This window comes from Aphis gossypii, chromosome 1 (assembly GCF_020184175.1).
Source record: "Aphis gossypii isolate Hap1 chromosome 1, ASM2018417v2, whole genome shotgun sequence".
Taxonomy (NCBI): Eukaryota; Metazoa; Arthropoda; class Insecta; order Hemiptera; family Aphididae; genus Aphis; species Aphis gossypii.
The window spans coordinates 49629298-49651592 of record NC_065530.1 but is presented as its reverse complement, the minus strand read 5'-3'; the positions used below and the strand labels follow the sequence as shown (position 1 = coordinate 49651592).

Sequence of the window (22295 nt, the reverse complement as noted above, 5' to 3'; positions counted from 1 at the left end):
TTACTATAAACTTGTATTATTGAACGCAGTGCTGTTATTTATTTTAATTATTTATATGCCCAGTTGTGATATGACTATAATTTTTAAATTATATACATTTTTATCTTTATTTTTTTTTTTTTTTGTTATAGTTTATTTTATACTATTTATAAGTTAAATAATAATAATAATAATAATAATAATAAAAATACGGTTAATTTGAAGATTTTATACACCATGATGCATTTAAAATTTAAGTTAGTCCACGCCACACAGTTTGTTCGACGTCCGTATTATGGACTACTTATTATTTGGTATAATATTAATGTTCCTTAGCAATAGCGCAAAAATAGGTTTCGTCAACTTTAGTTCAATATAACAATATGTCAAATCTAAATACTTTATATAATGGAATACCCGGGGTTGCAATACCCACCTACCCCCCCCCCCAAATTACTACTAAATACAAAATGGTAATACTATATTTACGAGTATAATATAAAATAAAGATATCAAAATTATTTATTATAAATATAAAATAAATACAATTTTAAAGTTGTTTACTATATAGTTACATTTACGTAGGTACTATATATATAATTAATATATCATATAGTATATTGGTATTGATGTTACATTAAATTAATTTATATGATGAATCTAAAAAGCAATTAAGCTGTAAAAAAGTAAAAACGTATATTTGTAACGTTTATTTTAACAATGATTTTAAAGTTTTTATTACTTTTATGAAAGAAATTATACTTCTTATTACAAATTCCAAAACAGAATATTTCCTTGAAACTTTAACAGTATAAAAAATGAAATTTAAACAAACAGTTAATTATTAATTATAACCGATGTTCCATAAATAAGTATTTAGAGTTTTCATAATAGTTGGAGTAGGTAGACTAGTAGTGGTACAAGGCACGAGGGTTCTCCGTAAAATATTGGTCTACACTACCTCGGATCAGCTAAACGCTTAAACTTTAAATATTAACTAGAAGTTCAAATACAAATTCAATTTCTATAAATTATAATACTAAAAAAATCTATGTAATTAAAAGAATTATAAATAATTTTATAAAACCTCAAACTATGTAAAAATAAAATATTTCGAGAACCTTAATGCTTTTTGAGATAATGACAAAAATAAACCGCTATGTACACCTTAACATACTTGCTATCACTACCAAATTGATCTTATACCTATATTATGTAACATGTAAGTATCTATGACCTCTAAGCAACTACTCGTAGAACGGGCAGCTGGTAATTTAAGGATTACATCTCAAGTCCATTACTCTTCTCTCGAGGATAACATAGTATAACGGTGTTAAATACCATATACGCCTATAATACATATATTATGTTATAGGTAGTAATATTTATCAATATTTTAAAATAATATAAACATTTTATTAAATTTTATCAAATGTAACTAGTGTATAGACTAAAATTAATTCAAAATTTATAATTTTTACGAAAACTTTGGATTTTATAATATTTTTAAGGCTCAAAACACTAATTTTTGTAAAAAATATCTCGATTACAGTTTATTTTTAGTGAGCAGTAAATAACTTTAAAAATTGAAATCCGCTTGAAATCGTTTTTCGAAAGTAATCAGATTATGAATTATGATTTCTTAATAATAATTAATATTTATACAATACCATATTTTATACTATTCAGTATTCAGGATCAAGACTTACAAAAAATTTTTAATTTGATTTATAAACCTATCGATTATGTGTCAGATTCGAGTCATTTGGTCACGTTGAATTAGAAGGTTTTTTTATATACGAGTACCTACCTATTATATTATAGAAATAATATTATACATTTGTATTTCATACTACATCTATATTATAATATATGCGTGCATGCGACCGTCCGACTGACTGTATGGTTGTTGCTATAATCGAATCGCCACGTGGTTTACAATACCATTGTAGATTTAATAAAAAACTATCATTGTCTTATGTTGAAAAATTCCATTTGCTCGCGTCTGATAGATATATTATTACGTTGAATGTACATAGCCAATTGTCTTTTGAATGTATTGTTTTATGGATAATAAATTGATTAATCGATAGTCTATATTATTTTCTATATAGTAGATATATAAAGGTAGTAAATTTCACATTTATTATAGGTCCACAATATCGTTGTGTCCAATAAATATAAATGAGAATTTAAAAATTGCGTATAATGCGTCACACCCTCATTCGAAATTACTCTAAAAGTGCAGTTTTTTACCATTGAGTTCGGTCCCATTCCGTAACGTAAGTTTGAGCGATTGCAGGTATAATAATAATAATAATATTTGTAGTGTAATTACAGATCATAATATGTGTGATATATCACTCAGATATATGTCATAAATACAGTTTATTATATTTATTATTTTGATATAAAGTGGGACGCGTTCTGTAAACTTAAGATCTCGTGTTTTCTATAAGGCAACAGGTAAACATATTGTAATAACGATTTTAATATTCAATTCTTTTGAGTACTATTTGAAATAATCAAGGAAATTCTAATTACCTATATTAATATATTATATGAAAAACATAATACATTGACACATACTCGTATATAATAATAAAAATAATTAATATATATATGTAAGAATTATTATATTATGAGATATAAATATTATTTTTTTTTAATTTTTTGTGGCAATTATGATCCCTCTTCCTACACACAAATACACAAAATGGTCCTTGTAATGCCACTAAATAATATTATAATTTATCTAAAATACCTATTATTTTTGTTTTGTTTTGTTTTTTTTTTTTACTAATTTCTATATTACTGTTAAATTATTGAAAAATAAGTTTAAGTCATAATACATATAGCAAAAAAAAATAAACAGACAGAAGAGACAGAGGGAAGAGGCTGCCCAGTGGAAGTACTCCGACTTGGTTATAAATTTAAGTTTTAAACCTAAAATACCTGATCATAACGTTATATTATTTAATTTTGGACTCGTACATAAAACGAAACGGAGAAATACCAGGAAGCCATCTGAGATTTAACCATCTAATACGTTCTCGTATAATAATAATATAAACTTCTGTTTTGCACATATATATAATATATATATTTTTTTTTTTAATATACCCTTATGAAGGATCAATCAATAAGACATAACATTGTCTATTATAAGTATGACGAGACAAAAAACAAGGTATATATTGATATAATTGATATTATAACTTATACGACATTTAAGCGCATCACGAATATACAATACAATATTAAAAATTATAAGTACGTATGCGCGGTCGCTCGCTGAGTTCCTTGACCCACCGATGAAGCGGGTCGGCGGCGGGCCTGTTTTTCTTGGGAGACGAGTCGTCAGCGGCTCGTTGGTCTTTGGTGTGTGTGGTGTGTGTGTGTGTGTGGTGTGTGTGTGTGTGTGTGTGTGTGTGTGTGTGTGAGTTTGTTGTGCTCGCACTCGTATAATATAATATAATAATAATATGTATAATAATATAGTCAGTGGTTCGTCTGGCCACCGGTTCAACGTCCGGAAACAGTGAAAGTGGTCCAGTTCGAGCACGCCGCTGGGTGTTCCGGGGGTCGTTGAACCTTAGTCGCGCTCGCGACCGACGACGTATACAAACACGCGGGCGGCACACGTATTTTAGTGCACTAGGACACGACGACTCACATGCACACACACTACACATACATATACCCTCTCTCTCCTTTGCCACGTTAAACCCTCTCCTGGATAACAAAATGTTATAATAACACTGCAGTCATCGGTATACGACGTGTGTCATGTGTATATATAATCTACATATTTGACTTGAATGTGTATTTTTTAACTGTTTTTTTTCGTTGCCGCTCTCCCACCCCCTCCTTATGTCCTGCCGTAAGGGCACTGAGTCAAGGTTCATAACGTATATTACTATTATTACGTTATGCATGTTTCCGTCATTCGTTTTGGAATATTTATTATATCCTCTACAATACGATTATTATAGGTATATTGCATAATAATATAATTTATAAACTATATATATATTACTAGTATTAACATTATGTAATAGGTATAGAAAATGTTTATAATATAGTACTTAGGTTAGGTTAGGTTATTCCTTTTTATTTCGTATAAACGTAAAAAAAAGTGCAAATTATTGTAGATCAAGATTCATTTTTATAGGTAGGTCGTAGGAACTTATATAAAAATATCAATCCTCGAAAATGCCGGTATTTATCATATAATGTAGATTCTAATTCTAATTTACGTGTACAACACAAAATATGTACAAATGGGGTACGTTTAACATAACTACCTCGTCTAAACTTATTGTAATACTGTTGTCTTTTGATACCTATGGTATAATGAATAAGACTAATTAGATACAATATAGCATAAGATTATAGCCATATGTTTTAGAAATTGAATTATATAAAATTAAAATTGATATTTTACTCCATTCATCTACATTGACTACATTAAATGATATCATATTATAAAAAAAAGAAAGAGTAGGGAACTTTTATTCTTATAAACTTTCCTGGTTTCTGTAAGACAAAACATAAAATCATATTATATATAAACAAATAAAATATAAATATCAAAGTTTTAAATTTCTTGAATTTATCAAAATAATCTAATATGTGTAACATACATACGAATATACTATTCAAATTTTATAAATATATACATAACAGAAATTATATACTTATAAAATGTTATTTTTAAATTCAATTAGTTTTATAGTCTTATAATATAATGATATGTTATTGAGACTTAGAGATTCGCTTAATTAGTTTTGATTTGTATATTGTTTTGTTCAGACAGGTGGTCAGGTGGCATACTTTAAAATCATGGTTCACCCTTTTAAATAAAGTATATATTTTTTAGATATGAAAATCAAAGGTATGGAGACCTACAAGTAATTTTTTTTAATACTGTATTTATTTATAATCGGTCATATTTTAATGTTGAAAAAAATATAAAAAAAAAATCTGAATATTATATATATATTTTAACTGTATAAATTATTTTTTCAAGATTCTATAGTAGATAGTTGCAGATTCGAAAGTTTAATGCATGTTTTTCCGTTAGGTTAGGTAAACAAATTTATCGATTATTATTATTTTTTTTTTAATTTTACTTCAATTTTGGTATTTATTTTATTTATTTTGGTATAAAAAATTATTATTTAAAATGCAAAATTTTAATATTAGTATTTATTTTTAATTATTTTGATTTTATATTAACAATTTGATGTCAAATAAAATTCACATTTCTAGATGATTCACACATGATATGTTATTTAAAATACACCAGATATAATATAAAAATAATAAAATATACATTAAATTCCGTGATAAAACTGTTGAATAATATTATTTGAAAAAAAAAAGAGTTAAAAATTATTAAATAAGTACAATATGCTGTAATATTATAAATAAACACCGTATTATTAATACGTAATATAATGCTATAAATTAATATTTGTTTATAAATGTTGACGTGAATCGAGTGTAAGTTTGTTTCGTTCAAGGACCCCTTTCTCTTGTACTTTGCAGTTTATTGATATATTCAAAGAAGAGAGGTCAAATTATATAAAAAAAAAAAAAATAGGAAAGGATCTTGAACACGGTCCAAAAAGATCAATAAACTTTTAACTCTTAAAGTTATTAAAACACCGTTGTACCCTGTATTGCTTATAGTCTATAATATTACATATTAAGTGTTAAATATAAACAACAATTTCAAAAACGTTTGACCTTTCAATATGACATGTTATATAAGCATCAGCTGGATGTTTACTTGATTAGGATATTATTTTACGTAGTTCAATGTCAAATTGCTTATATCAGAGGCGGATGTTTTGATTGTCGTCTCGTAATTTCCATAAATTCTCAAAAATACATTTTATTGATGTATTATATAAATATTGTTTACATATTATTACCTACCGAAAAATTATCAATAAGAATGTCAAAAGAATATTTTTTACTACAATAAGCTAAATAGCCAACCAGATGTATTTGTATAGTCATCGCACGTGATCAGATATCGATAAAATAAACATATTAGTTAAATCTCACACGATACAAAGTTGTATGTACAACTTAATTAATAATTATGAGTTGCTAACCTTCTTTTTACCTCGAAGCACAGTAAGCCTTCAAGACGTCCCTTCACCCCTTTTATAATACTATTATTTTCTATGTACTTGTGTATCCAAGAAGGTTTGAATAAACTAATGATTATAGGTACTCGTATATCTATAAAAGTTCATGAACATTTATATGTAATTTAAATTATAATAATTTAGCCAAGTATCCATTTAATTTAAATGATAAATCTTTGTGACCTACATCGAATATAATAATATATCATTCGAATACTTTTCACAACTACAGTGGTTACAGTGATATAGTGTTATATGGCCAAATAGCCTATAGGGTCACGCGGAAACCTGGTATATACTGTCAAACACTTGCCAATACTTCCTTCTTAGTCTTTTGGAAGAATTGACAAGAATTTATGCGACAATAATAGATTTTTTGTTTTGCATATTTTTTATAGACATTATAGTATTTAATGATATCTATTTAGTTAATAATTAATCTTGATTTTTTTGGAATTTATACAATTAGAAATAAATTTGTTAAAAATAACAATTGCTTTATTATGAAACTTCAAATTGAAATTTGAATTGAAATTTAAAAATGATTTCTGTAAAATAAGTAATAGTATAAGTACAGCAACTGATGAACTCAACAGTTTTCTTTAGTCCTATACCTCCTGCAGTTCAAAATATAGAATATATTTTAAGTTAAATTTATTGAATTAAATATAATTACATATATATATATAGTTACATTTTTTATTCTTAGATATAAACACAAACAATTTTATGATTTTTGAACTTCAAAATTACTTCCAAATTTTCGCGATTTTGACATATTTCTAAAAATGTGTACTATAAACACTTATAAAAAAAAGCCGTGACTAACGATTTTTGACTTTTTTTTTTAACTACAATAAGAACAACTAATAAGGAACTTTGTATTAAATGTTCAAGTTTTTTTGGTCATCCAAATTTTTTTTATCGACATTTCAAAAAAAATTTCTCAGAAAAATTTCAGTTGGCTATAAATAACTCAAAAAAAGTTAAAATATTTTGAAAATTTAACTGTATATAGATTAAACTTATATAAAGTTAACTAATATAAACATTTTGTGTAAATTTGAAGTATTTACAGTGATTAGTTTTTGAGTTACAACCATAAAAAAAAAATCAATTTGGTCAAAAACTGGTTTTGCGTAAAAATTCCCGTCTTTCCGTCACTATTTTTTGACGTTTTTTTGATTTTTTTTGAAAACTATTGGAAAACGTTTACTTTTGATCTTTATAATGTATCAAGAATATTCACTTTGCTATCGGAAACCACCCCCAAAGTTTAAAATTGAAGCCATTATTTCGACAAGTCAGGCTGTACACAGACACACAAAAAAAACACACATTGTAAAATCAATACATTCATCACTTCGTTCAGAATCTAAAAAAATCTTATTCAAATCAATATAAATATATGAACAATTAAATTTTATTACTATTTTTAAAAAGCTATTTATTATGTCATTAATCTAAATAAGTTGTTAAAAAAGTTCACTCATTTATGTAACATATAACTTTTGAATGCTAATATACCAAAATTCTGCGTATTAACAAATTACTATAATATATATTAATAATATAAGTCAAAATATTAAAACTTCAAGGGTTATATTTGAGTATTCCTAATTATAATTTATTACAATATAAGTAGTACACTTCTACGTACCTACTTGTAAACTGTATACTTTTAGATTTAGAACGGAGGATAAATACCTATATCGATTCTATAATGATGTGTGTTTTTTTGGTTTTTTTGTCTGTGTAAATCTTAACTTGTCGAAATAATGCTTCAATTTCAAACTTCAGGAGTAGTTTCTGATAGCAAAGTGAATATCCTTGGTTAATTATAGAGGTAAAAAGTAAGAAGTTTCTAACAGCTTAAAAAAAAAAAATCAGGAAAAACGAAAAAAATGACGGAAAAACGAGAAATTTTACGCAAAACCAGTTTCTCAATAAAATTTTTTTTATCTTGTAACTCAAAAACTTATTACGGTAAACTATTTAATTTAATTTTAGATTTATGTTAAAGTTACAAATTACTAGTTGTAGAAACTTGAAACATACACCAATTGTTTAAATTGGCATTTTTTGTCGGTGCATGATTTAATTTTGAAGTATTCAGGTCATTAAAACATAAACCATCTTAATCACCACCCAATGAAAAATATATATCCTACCCCTAAGCTGACAAATCATCTCCGTTTAGAATCGTTTTTTGCATTTGAATTTAACACTCATATAATATAATAGTGATCCACGTAGCCTATAACGTACAGCAGAGTGATACACCCACTAACCTACACTTTTTTACTTTTCTATTTGAACAGTTATTAGGTAATAAGTTTAAATAAGGGTGAGATGTAATTTTAACTTGATATTATGTCGAGTGGAAAAGTCATCTAATGATGTCACAACACTCTTGGACATACTATACGTCTATACTTATTACTTATATTATACTAATATTTTTTTTCATACAAGGATCATAACATAAAAATATTTATTTTATTTGAATCCTCATATTTAATAATTTCTTACACTATTTTCACATCGTATTTTACTTATTACTTAACTCTTTAAAATTTGCATTCCTAAAACTTTAGTTTTAAATTATTTATTTACAATAATAACATAATATTTATTATAGACATAAATGCATATTGAATTTCTACTTTTTTAGCCTTTTTCGTTTCTAATCCAAAGTTATATCTTAAACTGCAGAAATTTCTGTAGAATAAACCACTGTTTATCACAAAGTGTGTAGTGCCTCTGTACCTACCCATTATTCATTAGTATACAGTGGCGTATCTAAGATTCATTTTATGGGGATGTTTTAATATTTAATAGTGTCATGGAAGACGGGGGAAGAACCCTCACACCACCCCATAATACATTAACACAAATCATAGGTATATCGATATAAATTATTATATTAGTAAAAATTATTATAAGTATGTGTGTAAGTTGTATAAAACTTTTTTATTATAAAGCACATAAAATAAATAATACTAAAACTAAGACAACAAATACAACATAATACATACGGCCGATGGAGGGTGTTCTAACACCCATATCACCCCCTCTAAATACGCCACTGTTAGTATATACTATATATACATGTTGAGGTTGTTGGCATCCATCTTTCAAGGGAAATATGCTCCTGTGTTCAAGAATAACAGTTGTAGACGACTTGGTTAAGTCGACGTACACCCAAGGACAACTATAGGTATATATATATTTTTGTTGAGTTCGTTATCCGAACCCTGTTCTTCTTTCATTAATTTACATATTTCTCATCTTGGTAATTTGTAGACGCCAGACGGTCATCGGCCTTAGGTTCAGAGGTCAATGCATTTATGGATTGGTATCGTTATTGGATTTCACTGAAAAATTCTTGGGCGACTGGATAGGTTAATGATCTTATAAAATGTTTTATTACAACGATGTTGTTTATTTTTTAGAACATCTTAAGCATTATTTGTTCTGATAAGTGATAGCTAGGTGGCGTCAAACTGTCTTAACGTTATGAAATATGGAGGTTTAAAATATTAATATTAGTAAAACCAATATCTAAGCAAAGTATCATGGTAGACTGAGTTTATGATAAAAAAAAACCGAGGCATTGAAAATATTTTATATTGAATCCGGGAAGTAACTCTGCTGTATAGAAGGTGTGAAGTATACCTCCTTATTGAGTAGGTCACTGTAATGGAAATGTTAAAATTTAATGTGATAATATATTTTCATACTCAAAGAAAAATGATTCAAACCTGAGATAGTCTGTCAACCTATGTTTCTTAGAATATTTTATCATATATTTATAATTAGGTAATTATATTATTGCTATAAGTAATTTGGTAGGTTGGATAAATCACATATTAAATTGTCTATGACAATAAGTATAATATTATTTTATATAAATAAATGATATTACTAGCTATTTTTTAAGTAATTCCTTATACTTAGCTTACAAGTAAAATAAATAGCATTTTAATAAAGAATTGTGCATATAAAAATTTATAAAATACTGGAAATAAGAACAACTTATGTGCGATGTTGTTTTAAATTTTGATGCTTTATTCAAAAATAACAAATTGTTCAAGTATAAATAAAAATAATATTTGAAATATTCATAATTTTTTTTTTAAGATATACGCTCAGCACATAGACGTATATCGAGGGTAGGCATCTCAAAAAAAAAAAAAAATTCTAACTTAACATGAAATTAACTTATGGTATTGATGTGGAGTATTTTTGATTAATTTTGAAGGTATAAGAGAGTATACGCGTATCTCTATAGTAATTACGTTAAATCAGCTAACTGGTGCTAGGGTATAGCCGTATACTCTCCATACACCACGCTTTAAACGTATTATACTATATACTACGTTTAAATACGAACATTTTAATTGTATGTACTCAATGCAAGTATACATATATACGGTCTATATCAATATGGTTGTCTATAGTTTAAAATACAAAGTATGTGTCATAATGAATTGGTATGTATGTTACGGATAATAAAACCATAACTCCAATCTCTAATTATTAATTTATTATAATATCTACTAAGCTTTTAACTTTAAAGAGAAAGTGTTTGATGTTTCTCAGTAAATATTATGAAAGACTATTATAATAGGTATTGCATTTTTGACGGTTACTAAGTTTTAATTATTTTATATTTTATTATAAACATATTGTTTTATTTTCTAAAATTAACAAGCGATTATCAATTTATACGCGTTATATATATATATATATATTTAGTTTTAAAAAAACATTATTAGTTTGTTCATATTTATGTATGTTAATTTCGTGATAGTTTCTATCTGTGCAATTTAGTCCTAAGACTGTCATTTTTATAGTAAATTATAATCATATTTGTTGTTATTAGATAAATTATATTTTGATTTTTATATATGTACCTATACATTTTTACGTATTGCACTAAAACATTTGAACTTTAATTTTTTCCCAAATACAAATTAATTATATTATGTTACACAATAATACTTAACCATGTCAATGTATGTTGCAGTTTAAATACAACTCCCTATGTTAAATACATTCAATATAAATTTAGACAGGTTTGATAAGAAATATTGTAATTTTGTTGTAATTAATTTATACTTATAAATCAAGTATGGAAACCAGGAACTTACGTACTCACTAGTCACTGAATATTATTTTTTTTCAATTTCCACAGTAGATTTCCTTCAATTCAACAATTATTTAAATATAAATGCTCGGTTCAATATTAAAGTAGTCTATGATACAGACATAACTTATACTGTTTAAGGAAATAACTAATTTATCAAAAACTCTATACTATAGTCAACATATATGTTTATAAAACATAATATACCAATATATTAATTATTAAAGCATATGGTGTAAAACCACAATATTCTGCAATAAAAAAATTATACTACCCTTACAACATATTATATTTACATCGTTAAAATAATTATTTTTATATAAACTTTATAATAGTTGTATCAACGAATATAGATAGATATATCTGCATAATAATTCACTTACGATAGCAATTTAATATATTATTTAGGTAGTAATAGCCCAAGATTCTCGAGAGTCCATATGTGAATGAATAGAGAATATTTGAAGCATATTAGGATTGATTTCTAACAAAAACATTATTTTTCATAATATTTGACTTATTATTAAAAAAAAAAAAATAATATTTATTTTTAATTATAAAATTATAAATTTATTTTACACAGACAACTTAAAATAACTTTATAGTGATGTTGTTCTGTTATAGTTGTATATACTTTTTAGTAGTACTTAATTTCGACTTACAATCAAATAAGTTTTAACTTGTTGAAATGACCTATCATAGATAATTTGTGCGAGATTCTATAGTACAATTTTGATTATGAAGGCATTTGTATACATAATATATTATGTGTGTGTGTGTGATACATATACTACTGGACATTTTTGAACTTATTAGTTACAGTTGTTTTATTTAAGGAAAACTGTACCTACCTCTATACCTTAATATCTGTTATTTTGATAACCGGAATGTTTTCGTACCTGATCTCTAATTTTCTTTAAAAATAATAGCAAATATTTTTTTTTCACACTAAATTTTTGATTTGTATGAAGCGTTGAAAAATGCCTTTATAGAAATATTTTTTAAGTAAATACCTATACATATATTTTTGAGTTTTTTGGAGTATTAGACATAAAAATACAGGTTCTTTTAAGGATTTAGATATTAATAAATAATAAGTTACTGTTTGTAAATATTGTTCATTTTTTATTTTGTAAATTTTCATGTAAAATTGAAAACATGTTTAAATGTATTCATGTTTAATATCGTTTATCATATAGTTATGTAAAGTGAATAGTGGATACCCCTATATAAATTTATGTTGTTTATTTACATGCGATTTCTGTATTCATTATTATCCAAAGAAAATGGGTTAACCTTTGAAAACTCAAATCATATTTATCTAATACTTACATAACACAATATACATAAAATACATATTTATACAATACGTTTATGTCGGTATCCCACGTTTAATATATTATAATGGAATACCGCCAAAGACCTTACGTCAGTGCTTTAATACGTAAGTATTTTAAAAAAATATTTTCGTTAGGTACCTGTTTGAGGCTCAAACGAGGGCAAACCTTCATAATATACATAATATATTTTATACAATATATATATATATATATATATACATAATATGTTCATAAAAAAAATAATGAAAACCTCTATAAGTGAAAAATGATTTGTGTATCCACACCTATACTATAAAACTGCGTATTGAAAAATTGGCTTCAATTTTATATTTTGATGGTACATAATATATATACATATATATAATATATATATATATATATATTAAAAACTCGTTGGTATACATAATGTCAGATGATCTAAGGTACGCGACGTAATTAATGTGCCCAAGGTCTGAATGGGATTCCGTTCTACGTCTCGACTGTATATATCGTCCATGAACTGTATATGCGTCTGATATTATTATCTCATAACGTATTATTCTGAATATGTTAAAAGTATCGCGAAAATAATATATAATATCTGACCTTGAAAAGAATACGTTTTACTTTCAATTGAAAATAATTATTCGTAAATAAAAATATTGTTAAATAGCAATACGCATACCAATTGAGAAAACTTTCTAAAAATTTTTAGAAATACGGATGAGTAATAAGTATATACCTAAAAAATCAAATAATAAATAATTGAAAATTTATTAACAGGGCTATGGATTTTTAGGGAAGTGCATTTTTTTTTTGTAGATTGTGAAACGGTAGCTTTGTAAGTCCAAAGTACATAATTTGAGTTATGTAACAACGAATCCATTTATGAAACTTTTATTTTGCATTTTTTTTACTTTTAAAATTTGTAGGTTATATTTCCTTTTCTAGTTAATTTTCTGATATTTTTAATTAAATTCCGCCAAGGAATTTATTTTTTCCTGAAAGTCACAATAACGATTCGAAAATTAACCGTCTAAATATGAAACTATAAAAGCAGTCAGTGCCTACTTATATATTATATAAAATACACATGTATAATGTATAAATATATACTACACTACATAATACAATATATTATTATCGAATTCGTTTAGGTAATATACGGACTTAGAATGTCTTCGATACTAATGTTTTTAGTAACAAATTTTGAATATGTTAACTAACTCACTATTATTAGTAGCATTGTTATTATTTTATTATTATAATATGTAACTAATAAAAAACGAATATGAACGAAGTATTTATCATGATATAACAAGACCCCGATACGAATCCTCATCATGCGGTCAACCATGATATTTGAATACTATTAGTTGTGATACGATACTACACGTCATATTATAATAATATATAATAAAGGTAAAATGTAAATAATAGTACCTAGCTATTAATTATTAAAATACCTTAAACGAATCTTCTAGAGTGAAATTATACACGTGCATATTTGTATAACACTGCAGTGTATACTTGGATTAAATAATACAATTAATTTGTCTGTAAATATCGTAAAGAAATGACCGGACTTGAACCATTGACCATGAATATATTTATATTAGCATATACGGCGATTGAACTATGAAGTATAAATTTAGAGACAAGGTTATCAGTGACGTTTTACAAATTTGTTTATTTCGTGAATGTTCATAACAATTAAAGTAGTGAATTAATAGCATTTCGGATGTTTTTTTCGTATGATTTTGCACTACATGACTCATAGTTATATGATATAACTTATATCATCATCATTGAATGCAAACACGTGGTTTTGATCACGTGTAAGCAAATATAAAAAATATTGTAACACGGAAAATAATAGATATTAATATTATCACATTACAATTTACATTCATACTAACATTTTAAAACGTTGAGTGCACTGTATCGATATGTTATACAATTGAAAAATTAAGGGATGGTTAGAAGGATGTATAAAGTTAGTTTATTTTGCTTTTAATACATATAAATAAGTTATAGCACTATAATTAAACTTTACAGATAAGTAAAGGTAATAATAACATTATTTTTTACCAAACACAAAAAAAGGACCTACCGGCTACCATACCGTTTTCTTGCATAAGCTAATAAGGTTTGATTAGAGATGGCTAAACCTTTTTACGTATCCAAGGAGCAAGGAATAAGATTTGGCCATAAGGGGCAGTTTTTATATTAAATTGATGTCACTGCTACTTCTAATATTCGTTTTAAATACAAAATTTACAGTGATAATATTTTGAAAGTGAAACATTTTATTATTATACTCGTAAATGCAATATAGACATATTTTATACTATAATATAATGTTTATTTTGTATAGCGATCTTTGAACTGTTATAGATATTTTTTCAACGATACAGGTACACGTAATTACGTCCTACACGTAAATGTTTTACTAAAGATACTTTAATTAATTTTAATTTTTTTATTTTATCTATGATGAGCTATTGCAGAATACTATTTCTTGTATTATAATAATATAATAAGCTCTTTGTTGGTTCATTAAAATTTATCTTAGTGTTTTTGACTCTTATTGGTTCTAATCGTGGTTCTAACTGATCAGAGTTATTCGCATTATTATACACGTTGGGTACCTACGTCTTTCAAATATTGTGATGTTGTAATGTGGAGAACGGTTTAAAAGTTCAATGAACCGTTTTTATTACATATAATATCTATAAGTATAGTTAATAATTTTCTCCACGTGTTTTAAACTTAATATATTTTATATGCATGTATTAATAATATATAGGTATATATACAATGTGTTAGGTTTTTCTTATTGTATTTTTACGCAAATACAATTTTTAACAAAAACGTTTTTATTTTTTTTAGTGTAAATCGAGACCAAATAACCGTAGATATAGTAATTTTGACCAAATGCTTATAATATTATCATTCATTTTCATTGTATGATAAAATGTTCAAACATTTTAAATTTTTTTTATAAATATTATACATTTTTGATTTGTTTAGGTTATTTTTATTTCTATAAATGTAGATTAAAAAACATTCACTGGAAAGAAATGTTTGAACACTTTATACTAAACTTTTTATGAGTTGTTAATTTTTCAATTAAAAAATACCAATTAGGTACCTACAAATATTTTTTTTAAGTATTTGAAGTCAAAATCACAAGAAATTACAAACAATTTTATAAAAAATTGTTCGTTTATCGTTATGACGTATCTTATTGTCCTTAATCTATTGTTTTAAGAAATATAATACAAGATTCCTCATAAGTACTTCCTATTAAAATCATCAATAATTAATATAAAAATATAAAGACAGTTTAAATAATATCTTAAATTTAAATTTGGACGAATTGACTTATTTAAACGAAAAACAACCATGTTGTTATTTTTTTATATTTTAAAATAATTCATTGGATCAACTTAAAACTTATATCAATATTATATTATTATGAATAAATTATACTATTATAGTATACTATAATTAGTAACATACTAGTAATAATAGCTACTATACTTTTTTTAATAATTATACTAATGACAATTTATACTATGAATCTATTTTTACTGTTTTACGATATTTACAGAGAAATGTTATTACATTTTGAGTTCTATTAATATAAGTTGATAACGTATTATAAAAAAAATATAAACGTATTATTATAATAATTTAATACTAATAACATATAATAAATTACCTAAATATTTTTGGAAATAATTATATTCACATACTGTATTATTAATAGTAAAATAAATTACTTTAATACATAATAGCTATCCAAGTATATCAAAAACATATTACGAAATATACTTAGTTTACTTATATACAGGCTAGGCTGACAGACAGTCTCTGCTAAAAATCATTTTTCGCTTACAATGATATATCATATAATTCAAATAAACTTACCACATTCATATTAGTGACCTACTTGACACCTAATGAACAGCAGAGTGGTATTCATTTACTTACTTTTTTATTTAAAGTGATTTTTTTCTTATAATTTAATTTAAATATCTATACTTAAGTTTATATTAATCACTAAAAATAATGACTGTGTAATATTATAATATAGCAATTTTCTAGTTTTTCAATATCATATATAATAATTGTTACTGAAATTAATTCAATATACATTCACTAAGAATGTCCTTAAATATTGTTAAATGTTTATTATTGGCGATTCATACTAACACTTATTTATTTAAATATATACATTTTTATTAGGTCAACATCAATACTTTATTAGTATGAATAATAATATAATTAGTTATTTTAGCCTCTTATTTTTACCACAGATTATTAATAAATTTAATCAAATATAAAATTAACATAAACTGGGATTATATAAAATTGTATAATTATCATTATTATACAATGTTTCTAAAAACTATAAAAATAATAATTTCTAAAGAATAAAGATGCAGTTTAAAAGTAACGATTAGATGAAAATGATTCGTAAATCTGACACTTAAAATATAACGATAACAGTTCGACGTCGAAAACAGATACAGAGATTTTGCTAAATTTAAAAAAGACAATAATTGGGGTCTGGGGATAATAATTAATATTATTTTAATTATTACAATAGTACCTATACAACTTCTATAATATTATATTATTGACCATCAATATTAAATTTTAAGTAAATAATATAAATATTCAAAATCAAAAACCTTTAAAAATAAATTAAAAACCTTATGTGAACGGTTAAATACTTATAAAATTGAAGTGGACACATTTTTTTTTATACTTTTATTTAAAAAAATTACTATGAAATACTAGTATTATCATATTTTTTTTTTTACATATTATTGTTGATATTGTAATACAAAATTTTATTATTTTTATTATGACTAACAAAATTGACTGTTTTAAAATTATACAAAGACTGACATTGAATTCTCGTGAATATAATGTGTATTAGTTGTTATAAGTACACCTAATTTTTATTACAGGATTATTTTTTTAGGGACTAAATTTCCGGTGTTAATTGTTTATTTTTTTGTTTTTTATTTATTTTTTTATTTTATTAGGCAATTATGGAAAACACCTAGAAAACTGAAATGTGTTTTGATATTTGTCGATTAATTGCTATATCAAAACTGTATTTAATAACCGCAACCTTTTTAACGCAACTATTTTGCCAAGTATTCACTAACATTTTACTAACCTACTAATGTACGTTAAAATAAAATATAGGTAGAATTATAATTTATATATAGTTTGGTAAGTGATCGTGGAAATCTAGGAAATCCATGATATTATGAATGATAATATTATAATATATTTCATCAAGTGACTGAAGAGCGATTTGTGTCTTACACTCTTACCTTGCACGACAACCTCGGCCACGCAATAATCCTCAGAAATCGGAAAACGGGCTGCACGCGTCTCGTCTGACCGACTATAATAGGTGATAATGCTCGTGAATACATGTTATTAATTAATTTATTACATAGACTCGTTTAGCCGGAATGTTGTTACAATTTACATCTGCAAAACAATATTAAATTATTTTGAATAAACAATATGCGCTTATGAACTGCGACGTCGTTTTCCTACAACTAACCAAAGGAAAATATCACTGTGACCAGCTCATCGCTCGTACAGTTTTATCGTGAGCATTACATACTATAAAGTCGGGTTAACAACTACGTCGTCTCTCGTGTCGTGTGTCTTATATCGTATTCTGATTGGCTGTTGTAAGCATATGACATCATTGCCGTCATTTATTAACCATTATTTACCAGAATTTTCCACATTTGGACCGAGGGGTGCGATACCTTTTTAGACGTACAATTACAAGCAATATTTTATTTTTACTTCTAAGCAACCTTGCCAAATAAATAGGTTCACGGAAAATCTGTACATTCGGTGTTTATTTCAGACATTTTAGCCAAGGGGTATCGTACATTTTCAAGGGGGTGTATAAATAACGAAGAGAATTCACAATATCGTATACATTTTTCTCCATTGATAATATTCATTATTCCCCTGGTCACTCCCCTGAAATAGATACTGCATACGTTACTATAGTAGATTATTTATTACTTATTATTGGCAATACCATCCCGTCGCTAAGAAGTAATTGATTATATTTTAGATCATACTATCATGACGTAGTATTAGAAATTCAAAATTATTATCATATAACATAATTTTTGTGTTATATGTAAGTATAACTTCCTATGTGAAATTTGGTAACGTAACCTAATTTCGTGTGCAATCGTACGCCTTTGAATAGTCAAAATCATGTTCTTTATTACTCCGGAACTGCGCTCAATCGTATAATTACCGAGGCCGAGGTCAACTTTTGGCGTTTTGGATGGCGCTTGAGACCTTTTATTTGGTCGCGTTTTGAAATAATATCCACCAAGTTCATATATCGTTACAATTTACTGTTTATTAATTTTCTAGAAAATTTACAATTGTCGGAATATTTGTTTTTATTTTTCCATAGTCCATCTAAAAGAAACGTTAGGTATTACTTTTTATCTTAGTTGACATAACAAAATCAATTTTTTTTAAGGCAATTTTATTTTAATGGAATTAAATGTTTTGCGTTTTAAATGATAACTATTTATGAATGTATACTTGATAAACGGTAAAAAGTCCGGAAAACGGAAAAAAAAAGTCAAAACAAAAAATAATTAAAAAAAAAATTATTTATTAGGTACCTATACACATAATTATTAATTATGCACTAATCAAAGCAGTAGACATTCAACTATTATTTTAAAATTACTTGTACGTTAAATTATTTTATTAAAATTAATATATTACATTAAAATACAAATTATTGCTACTCCCTTCTTCTTTTCCGTACCAGCTCTAATTGAAATAGCATTGTGTACAAAACTGTCTCTGTAGTAAGAGTGATTAAACCATATTGTTTGAAAAAATGACTACTTATTTAATAATAAAACATATTTGTTTAATAGTTACCTAATTAGTAATTTTGTTTTAATTTAATAATAAACGATATATTTAAATAAATAATAATTTTACTCGGACTTTTTTTCCGTTTATTTGGATTTTTTTCTCGGATACATGATTGTTAAATACTAAAAAGTATTCATATTATAAAAAGTGTTTACCTATCCTACAAACGTTATTTTATAGGTAATATAATTAATTTTTTATAAACCAAAAGAATAATAATGTCTTTCTCTATTGAATTTTTTTCAACAATGGATGTGTCTACATGTAGATGTACGACTACAGTCTACCACTTGGAATGTACCCTTATAAGTTATAATTTATAAAATGGTTCTCGTATGCGTTTGAAGTGTATTATTATTCTGTGGGTTCAACAATTAATTGCTGTAACAGACGTATATAATAATATAATGGAAATATCCGAATATTATATGACTCTTTGAAGTCGTCGACATTCCAATAATGCATTGGGGGAGCGATCCTTCTTTTCGTCTTATAACACGTAGGAACAATACCGAATTCTTTATAGACTGTTCACCCCAATGAGTATAAACGTGTTTGCATCGGATTTCTTGGAATCGCAGACCCTTCGTATATAATATAGGACTTGTTTACATCAATGAAAGTAAAACCGGATCTTACCTGTGGTAGACGAGACTACGTCCTGCAGACGACCTTATCGTCTCATTAATGTGTCTTCAAGGTTTTATTATTCACGATGTCTGTTCCCATTGAACAATTTTGAATCGGTTTAAAAGTTCATAGAACTCTGGGTGACTCCTCTACTGGGTATGAAAGAAAAAAAATACGATTTTTATTTTGAAACTAAAATGAAATATTATAATTATATATTAATTATACAATACGAAATACCTCTGCTATGGTATATTGTATAATATTATTATTTTAATATACATAATAAATGATTTAATAAGCTGTCGATACTATAAATATTTTTTAGTAAATAATCCGGTCCAAGATTTTAGTTATTAGTTCTGATCCTTAAATTATTATACCAACAATTATTTTTTTTTCATCAAGGTAATAAATTTCAGAATGAACATTTATTGGCAAAATATCAAATCTTCGTGACTTCAATAGTAACAAAAATTAGTACTACAAATATTAAATTATTTTCATGATTAGGCTTATTCTCAAATTTCGAGGTGAACTACATGACACAAAATGAATAATATGTGATGTTTATAATTTTTGTCTATCAAGCAACTTATGAGTAAACAATTTAAGAGATTTATTTTTTAGACAATTTTTTTATAGCAATATTGTTATTCATATGTAAGTATAATACGTAATATTTTTTTTTATTCAATTCGACAAAAATCCATTGTATTACGAATCAACTATTCGATCATGCGCTTAACGCCACAATCACAATGTACAATTTGATATTCATACAAATGATAATATAGGTACCTACCAATAGAATGAGTACCTATTATAGAATGTGGAATTTATGAATCTGATTTGGTCAAATAAATGTGTACGACAATTTTTATTGAATATATTTACTATTTTTTTCCTATAGCGGTCAACAAATATTTAAAAGTGAAATCCACAGCGCGGTTACATACTTTGTACATTATTTTCATTATGGTCTTTTTATGCAGTTTACATACCGACAAATAATTTTGAAACAAATACACAATAATTATCAATGTCGATATGAAATAACGATAATCCGCCGGCCGCTCATGGTTTTCCTGATTTTTTTCACGCGTTCAAAATGTATTTTTTCTTTCGTAAAACCATTGTATTTTGACAATACATAATATATTATTATAGACTGCGCAGGTACCAGACACAATACCATCATAAATTCAGATAATCAGATTAACATCAACACATCATCATATTTTCTACAGTAAGGATAATCGTCGTCAACAAGAAGGTTTACGTTGCAGTTTAATGCCTACTGCCTGTACGCATTAGAATTTATTGACTGTGTAGTAAGCCGCCGGAGTCGTCTCACTATTTTTCTTTTCTATTTTAACTTATCTACATGTACTACAATGTCCTTCGCTTTTAAATATTTTATTAGCATACTCGTAGCGATACGCAATTAATTCTGATGGCAATTTCCAAGAATCAAAGCGTATGGGAAAACACAGTCACAAACGACTTTTATTTAACACTTTTTGACAATCAAGCCATGCACATAATTCATAGATGCGCACGCCTTGATTTAATAGCACACAACAAGTCCAATCCAGTTCAAGTGTCTTGGGCGCAAAACCACTTTTGCAGCTACGATGACAACATTCTATAACACACACTTTTTGTCCATTTCCTAGTCTCTATCATGTACAACCAGGGGGTACAGAGAACCATATAAATACAGGTCTCTGTCCGTCTTAAATTTTAGAATTAGTTTCACATTCGCATAGAGCTAGTCTATGTCCGAATTGCTAAGATTAACTTTTTCTCGGGCAGCTACTTAACGTGCTGTCCTCAAATTCTTATACACTTGTTTTTATTGTAACAAATTATAACTTTAATTTTAATAAACTCTTGTATTAACATTGTGTCTTTGTCTCACTTTTAAAAACCGTAATCTTTTCCCAACAACTTGATCCAACTGCAGATGTCAAGCACTCATTTATAAACGATAGTGAGAGATCACTACACGTTTTTGGTGTCAGGTGTGGGGTCACCTGAAAGAAGAATTTTGGTATCCAACCCAAAATCAAGTAC

At 26.0% G+C, this 22295-nt stretch overlaps 1 protein-coding gene across 3 annotated transcripts in view; it reads left to right on the top strand.

Moving 5' to 3' along the window:
- LOC114132491 (cytochrome P450 306a1) overlaps positions 1–22295 on the top strand; it is a 45392-nt gene that overhangs the window by 7580 nt on the left and 15517 nt on the right. For 2 of the 3 annotated variants that reach the window (XM_027997959.2, XM_027997957.2), the window contains exon 2: positions 21387–21546. The gene's annotated coding sequence lies outside the window, so the exon portion shown is untranslated. Of the gene's footprint in view, positions 1–21129; positions 21330–21386; positions 21547–22295 lie in introns of all 3 variants that reach the window. The other variant, XM_050201812.1, reaches the window with a different exon arrangement.